Here is a 7,300-nt window from a genome sequence, read left to right as displayed (position 1 = left end):
GGGGAGGAGGCAGAAATCCTCAATAAATAAATTTAAAAAATTAGTTATTAGAGCAAAATCCAGACTCTGGGAGCCCCAATAATCTAGGGTCAATCTATTGCCAGTAAAACAGTTAAAGAGAAAAGTTATGGTGAAAATCAGATAGACTTGGTCATTGTGGTATGTATCTTCAGGAAGACGGATAGTGGGTTTCAGCATCCACCTGCCAAGACATATTTTTTTTCAGAGTACTGATATTGGGGCAAAGAACAAGAGCCAAGCTCAGTGGAGACATCCTGGTATAGATGTCTTTTCTTTAACCATAATTTCAGCTCTGGTTTTGTAAGGTTGCCTAAAAAATTATTTTGTGGTTGAGAACACAATTTTGTTCTCAGAAGATGATCACCTTTGTTCCAATTTGTGGAATGTTAGTTATTTTTATATGGCTGTAGTGAAACAGTGGGAGCAATATAACTAGTGGAGAAAGAGTTTATCTAGGTTTATGGTATTTGAGGGTAAGAGTATGTGATGGTAGGTTCCACATACAACATGGAAACATATAGCTTGAACAACATGCTGAGAGCTTGAACCTCAAGTGTGAAATAGATACATGCAAACCAGATATAGGTAAGGCTTTGTACTCTCAAATTGACCCCTAGTGATGTTTTTCCTCCAGCAAGGCCACAACATATACACCTTCCAAAGGAACACCACTGCTTTAATTAAATGCCTAAGACTATGGTGGGCACTTCTTGTTCAAACATTTAAGTACATGCACACAAACATGTCGTGCTTATTTTTAATAGGATTTGAAATTATTAGCTAATGTATAAATAGGGTGTATTCTTGTAGGGTCTTATTTATGTTAAAGTAAAAAAAAAAACTCTGAGTACCAATCCTTAAAAGTATCTGTGAAATATTACATTTTGTAGAAGTAAGTTATTTTATATAAAGATATATGGTTAACATTACAAGAATAATTTTTCTTTTAGAAAACTTCATTTCAAATGAGTACTGTCTTAAAAGCCCTTGTTGTTCAACTTGTTGCTCATCTAGAAATTGTATCTAATACTTCCTTACCTCACTAGAGAACTTAAAATAATTAAATCTATCAACATTGGTTTGACATTTAATAAGCATCTGGGAGGATATTTAAGAAAGACAAAGAGGAGGGGGCAAGAGATGAACACAGGAAAGTAAGAAAAAGAAAAGGAGAGAGGAAGAAGAGAGAAGGAGTTTTTAATTTAACTATATTATTATCTCAAGTATTTATTATACTTATATAATGAGTATAATATATACTATATGTAATAATATATCATTATTATTTAATAAGCAACTACCAACTGTTATTATTAAAAATACAATGAATGCTTTGATATACTTTACAGGTTTCTTTGAGATATACATTCAATATATGTCCCTATAGACCATATTGGTAAATGATAACTTAGTAAAATGAGATGCTGTAATTTAATATTGCTTTGCATATTATAACAATTTATATAATTGCAAATATATGATTTATTGAGTTGGAAGTAAGCATTACTTCCTTTTAGTCTAATAAATATTTTCATACTCAAGATGACACTCAAACGTATGGTCATGTAATTTCTTTCTGATTGCTGCCCTGTCGTGGAATCTTTTCATGGATTAGCACCTACTCTATTGCTGAACATACATAAAGTTTCTTTTTCATATTGAATACAAACTTTTTCATAATGTGCACTAATCATCATTGGTTCCACTCCTGCAGGTCCATTACAAAAGTAATGGATGTAGGATTCAGGAATTACTGAGAACTAAGAAAGAATTCTAAATGTAAAAATTTCATTTTTTAAAATTTCAAGAAAGAATTCTAAAGGTCACAGCTTTGAATTGACATTTTTTACTTGGCATTCTTTATGTGAGAGATTTAATGATTCCCTGCATTCATTCTTTGCCTTTTAACTTTCTGTTGAGATTGGGAAGTAGATGACAGATCAGTTTGGAAGGCTAGATTTGAGCTCATTTTTGAAGATGTAACTTTCTGCCTGAGCATATAAGTGACCTCTCTTGATCCTTCACCTGAATTTAGAGTTGGACTTCTCATGTGGCATCAAAAAACAGAAAAATTGCATGGACGTTTTTAAACCTAACATTTAATTTGATTCTACTGTTTTCTGTTGGTAAAAAAAAAATAGTCACTAATTTCCATTATAATTAGAAAGAGGGGATATAAATATCACATGTGTATGCATGTCCTCTCTGTATAGGTGCACGTGTACACATGTACACATGCATTTGGAGGCAAGAGGTTGATGTAAGGTGTAATACTCCATTGCTTCTGCACTTTACCTTTTGAGATAGGGAGTCCTATTGAACCTGCTCCTCACCAAATTGACTAAAGTGGTTGCCTAATGAGCCACATGTATCATTCTGTCCCTGTCTCCCTAGATCGAGGGGTATGGGTGCAAATCACTATGTTGACTTATTTTTATATGGATATTGGGGATTCAAATTCATGACCTCAGGCCATTTAGCAGGTACTTTACCAATGAGACCATCCTTCCAGTGCCTAGACATTGCTCTTTTTTTCCCAAATGTAATATGATTATGAATTATTTGAGAATGTCATATAACACATCCATTGCAAACTCACTACCCATTTCTCCCCCCTTGTGCCACCTCCCCAAAAAAACCCAAATTAAATAAAGACACTAAGTCCTATTTGTGTTGCCCATATATTTTTTGAAGCATGATCAAATTCCCAGTGACCAACCCCTTAAATGTAACTGAGACATTTCTCTTGATAAGAAGAACAGTAAAAACAATACAGGGGGAGAATGTTCTGTTGAATCGTTCAGCAGGCTTTTGCCTAACAGACATGAGCCTCAGGAAAAAAAACAAAAACAAAAACAAAACAGGCAAAGCTCTGTATGTGGCAAGGAGGTTTACTAAACAAACGGTTTTTTCTTTGTATTTCAGTTTTGATAACTTTATATATGAGTAATACATTACTCTTGCCCCTACCACCCCTGCAACACCTCCAGTGTCACTCCACCCACTCTCAAATCGTGACCTCTTCTTCTTTAATTATTATTGTTACATACATATACAGCATTCTGATTAAATTCCAAGTTGAAACCTGAGAGCCAGAGTTAGCTGAATACTGACTTGTCCTCTGGGGATGAGTCATTTCCTGTTCCTGAGATTCCAGGGAGACAAAGCCATAGTTCTTATCCACCTGTTTTTTTTTCTTTTTAAATAAAATCTTCAGAGATAATTTATCATATTATGGCATTGTTCACCAAATGCGTGACATTCAAAGGCCTGATTCGAATCTACACATTTTTAAAGGGCATTGTGATGGTTAATGCTGATTGTCAGTTTAACACAACCTAGAATAACTTAGGAGACAAAATTCTAAGCATGCCTGTAAAGGAGTTTCTAGACGGTGTTAATTGAGGGGCTTGTGTGGGTGAGTAGTCTTAACGATGGGTAACGCTGATCCATTAGCAGGGGAACTGGGATGAGTAAAAAGGAGAAGAGAAACAGTGTACCAGCATTGCTACGCCTTGCCTTTGCTTTCTGACTGTGGGTGATTTGAGACCAGCTGCTTCAGTCTCCTGCTGCCTTGACGTTCCCACTCTGATAGACTTCATCTCCTGGGATGGTGAGAGAGAGTAAACCTTTCCTTTTGTAGGATGTCAGGTATTTTGTTACTTCAATGAGATAAGTAACTAATGAAATTATATATAACAACATAAGTATGTCAGGCTGTAGAGACACTAACTTTCTTTTCTACTGATAACTGACAAATACACATACCAGTCACAAACACTTCCAACATTTTTCATAGAGTTTACAGGTAGGTGATCTGTTCAGTTGTAGCAGGATATTATGTGGTAGAGTACTGGATAGAAATTTGTATTGCTCAAAATACAGCAATCAAATGTAGAAACACTTGTGTCCTAGAACATAAAGTAATTACTACTGTTTCTGTGTGACAGGAGTGAATGACAGCTCGGGCATCTGTATTCCTGATCTCCTGGTGATATTAATATAGTCCAACTGCCATTTATAGAGGGGGCCTTATATTGTTGGCTTGCCATTAGAATCTGAAAAACACATTATCTTGGTTTAAATTACAGTTAGACATAAAATAAATACTTCAATAAAATAAAAACTTTATAAATATCAGAGATTCATATCCTGTCATAGTGTTTAGAGCAATATGAGTGACAAATCTTTACATGTAGAAGAGCATTATCCCACAGCATTTCCCCATTTTTTCTTTTCAAAACAAAACCTTAAATCTAATTTCTTTTGTTTATCTCTTTTCCTGACCATTATCCATGACAACTTGTAACCAACATGCTAAACAAAGAAACATCCACTTTTTGGGGAATGTGGGTATAGTTTTCTAGGCTATTTCTTGCTGATTAGGAGTGCTTGTAATCTTATGGCTGCTTAAATTTAGGATTAAGGTCAAGCCCTGACTGGAGTATTCTGTGAGGGTTAATCATCCTAGGCAGCCAGCAGCATTGAAGTTGTTCTGGATGCAGAATTCAAAAGGAACTGAAACATAGGTATTCTAAAAAGTTGAATTATCTGGGCCATCCATTGCCATTGGATATTTTTTTCAGGAGCTCTTCCTTGAGCATACCTTCATGGGTTTTTGTTTGTTATTTCCAAGAATGAATCCACAGCCTCTAATTTCCTGTAGAAACAAAAGCAAAATCTCTTCCTCAAAGTAACATATCGTTTGACTTAAATTTTGAAGGCAAGGCATTTTCAAAATATATAGAGTAGATTAATTCAGCAGCATTTATAATCAAAAGTCTTTTAGTAGCTGTTGCTCCTTCCTCAGCAGTAATATAATTCAAAGACAACACAGTAACATACAGTTTCCAGATTCTCTGTGTATTTTCCATCCTTACATGGCTTTTTCTTTTAACACTACTTTTAGATGAATGGATAAAGAAAATGAGGCACATTTATACAATGGAGGACTACTCAGCAGTAAAAAAAAAATAACATCTTGAAATGGATAGGACTAGGAAAACAGCATACTGAGTGAGGTAACCCTGACCCAGAAAAATGAATATGATATATATCCACTCATAGGTGAATACTAGCTGTAAAGCAAAGAATAAGGAGACTATAGTCCACAGCCCTAGAGAAGCTAAGTAACAAGGAGAACCCTAAGATAAACATAATGGATCCCCCTAGGAAGAGAAAATAGGCAAGATCTCCTGAGAAAATTGGGAGTGTGGTAGTGGAAGGAAAGTGAAGTGAAGGTGAAAGGGGAGAGGAGGGAAAAAAGGGAAGTGTAGAGAACTTGAGGGAATGGGATGGTTGAGATGGGGGAAGGACAGAGGTGGAGAGGTAGGAAAGAGACATCTTGATTGAGAAAGGCATTATAGGTATAGCAAGAAACCTGGCATCAGGAATCTACAAAGATGACCCTAGCTAAGACCCTAAGCAATAGTGGAGAGGGTGCCTGAACTAGCTTTGTCCTGTAATCAGATTCATGGCTATCTTAAATATCATCAAAGAACCTACATCCAGCAACTGGTTGAAGCAGATGCAGAGGTCCACAGCAGAACACTGGGCTGAGCTCCCAGCATCCAATCAAAAAGTAAGAGAAGTGAGAATACGAACAAAGAGATCAAGACCATGATGGGGATACCCACTGAAACAGCTTACTTGAGCTAACGGGAGCTCACCAACTTCAGCCTGACATTGAGGAAACCAGCATAGGGCCAAACTAGGCCCTCTGAATGTGGATGACATTTGTATGGCTGGGGCAAACTGTGAGGCCAGTGGCAGTGGCACCAGAATTTATCCCTACTGCTTGTTCTAGCTTTTTGAAACCCATTCTCTTTGGAGGGGTACTTTGCTACACCTAGATATAATGAGGAGGGTCTTGGTCCCATCTCAAAACAGCTAGACATTTTTGACTTTTTATGGGCAACTTTTTCACTTTTGAGGAGAGATGGGGAGCAGGATGTGGGGGTAAGGTGATGGGAGAGAAGGAGGGGAGGGCTGGGAACTGAATTTGGCATGTAAAATGAGAAAAGATAGTTTTTTAAAATAAATTACAAAACAAAAATAGAGTAGCCAGGCATGGTGGCACACATCTTTAATCCCAGCACTAGAAAGGCAGAGGCAGGAAGATGATTGTTAGTTTGACGTCAGGCTGGTCTACAGAGTGAGATCCAGGACAGCCAAAGCTACACAAAGAAACACTGTCTCAAAAAAATTTAAACAGACTCTTAAATGAGTCATCTGCTTCAGAATGATGAGCCCCTTCACCTTTTATAGTTGCTTTAAAATACAGATACTGATTTAGTTATTTTCACATGAACTTTGTGAAAGTGTTTGGACACCTCTCTTCTATATGGTTGATAGATCTTCAAGGAAGCTAAAAATCAGGCTTTTGGGTGATTCATCTATTATTAGCTGGTGGCTTAATTGAAAGAGAAATTGGCAATGTGTCATTTAAAATAAATTTATAGCTCAATCAGATTCAATGTTCATCTTTGGGACCTCTGTTCTGCGACGTCTTGTGAGGTTAAAAAAAGTCATATAAAAAGTTGGGAATTGATGCTTGTTCTCCTCTTCCCTAAGGCTCAATCTTGCTGCTTGTGTGGGATTCTGTTCCCATGAGCATAAAGCTGCTTTCCCATCCTGGGACTGGGGAATCAGTTTCAGTATTTACGGGGTCTAGTCATGCATCTCAGAGGGCCATAGAGTTGTGATCCTCCCCAGGAACTTGCTCATGTCATGTGTTGCATGTGGAATATAAACATCTGTCGAGATGGAAACAGACCATATTCACTTCCTTTATGCCCTTCATTAACTTTCTGAAGTGGGCTTGATTATCCTGGAAGCTTTGGTTAATATGAATATTGCACAAGATGATTTCACTTGTATGGAGTGTAACATAATATGCCAGCTTTGAGGCTATTAGGCTATGACTTACAGGCAGCCCATAGACATTTAAAAGATGCCTGTGATTTACTAATGTCTGTGGCTCTGTGCTTGGTGTTCTAGTTAGTAACTAGAAAGAAAGAGGTACAATGCATGGGCAGATACCTCACAGTGTCAGGAGATTCCCTCCCTTCAATTCATTTCATAAATAGGCAATGATTTATGAAAGGAGATTGCAACAAGGGCAATGCCAGAGGAAAGAGAAATTATAGGGAGAGGGTTGAAGGACTTAAACCTTAAGACTGAATTAGATAAAAAGTAGAAGTAACTCCATATTTGACCTGAAGTCACAAGAAGTTAGAAAACAAAATCACTCTTTTCCAAAGAGATGTCTTCATCGAAT

Source organism: Microtus ochrogaster (assembly GCF_000317375.1).
Source record: "Microtus ochrogaster isolate Prairie Vole_2 chromosome 14 unlocalized genomic scaffold, MicOch1.0 chr14_random_1, whole genome shotgun sequence".
Classification (NCBI taxonomy): Eukaryota; Metazoa; Chordata; class Mammalia; order Rodentia; family Cricetidae; genus Microtus; species Microtus ochrogaster.
The sequence above is the reverse complement of the archived record's forward strand: the minus strand, read 5'-3'. Positions refer to the sequence as shown.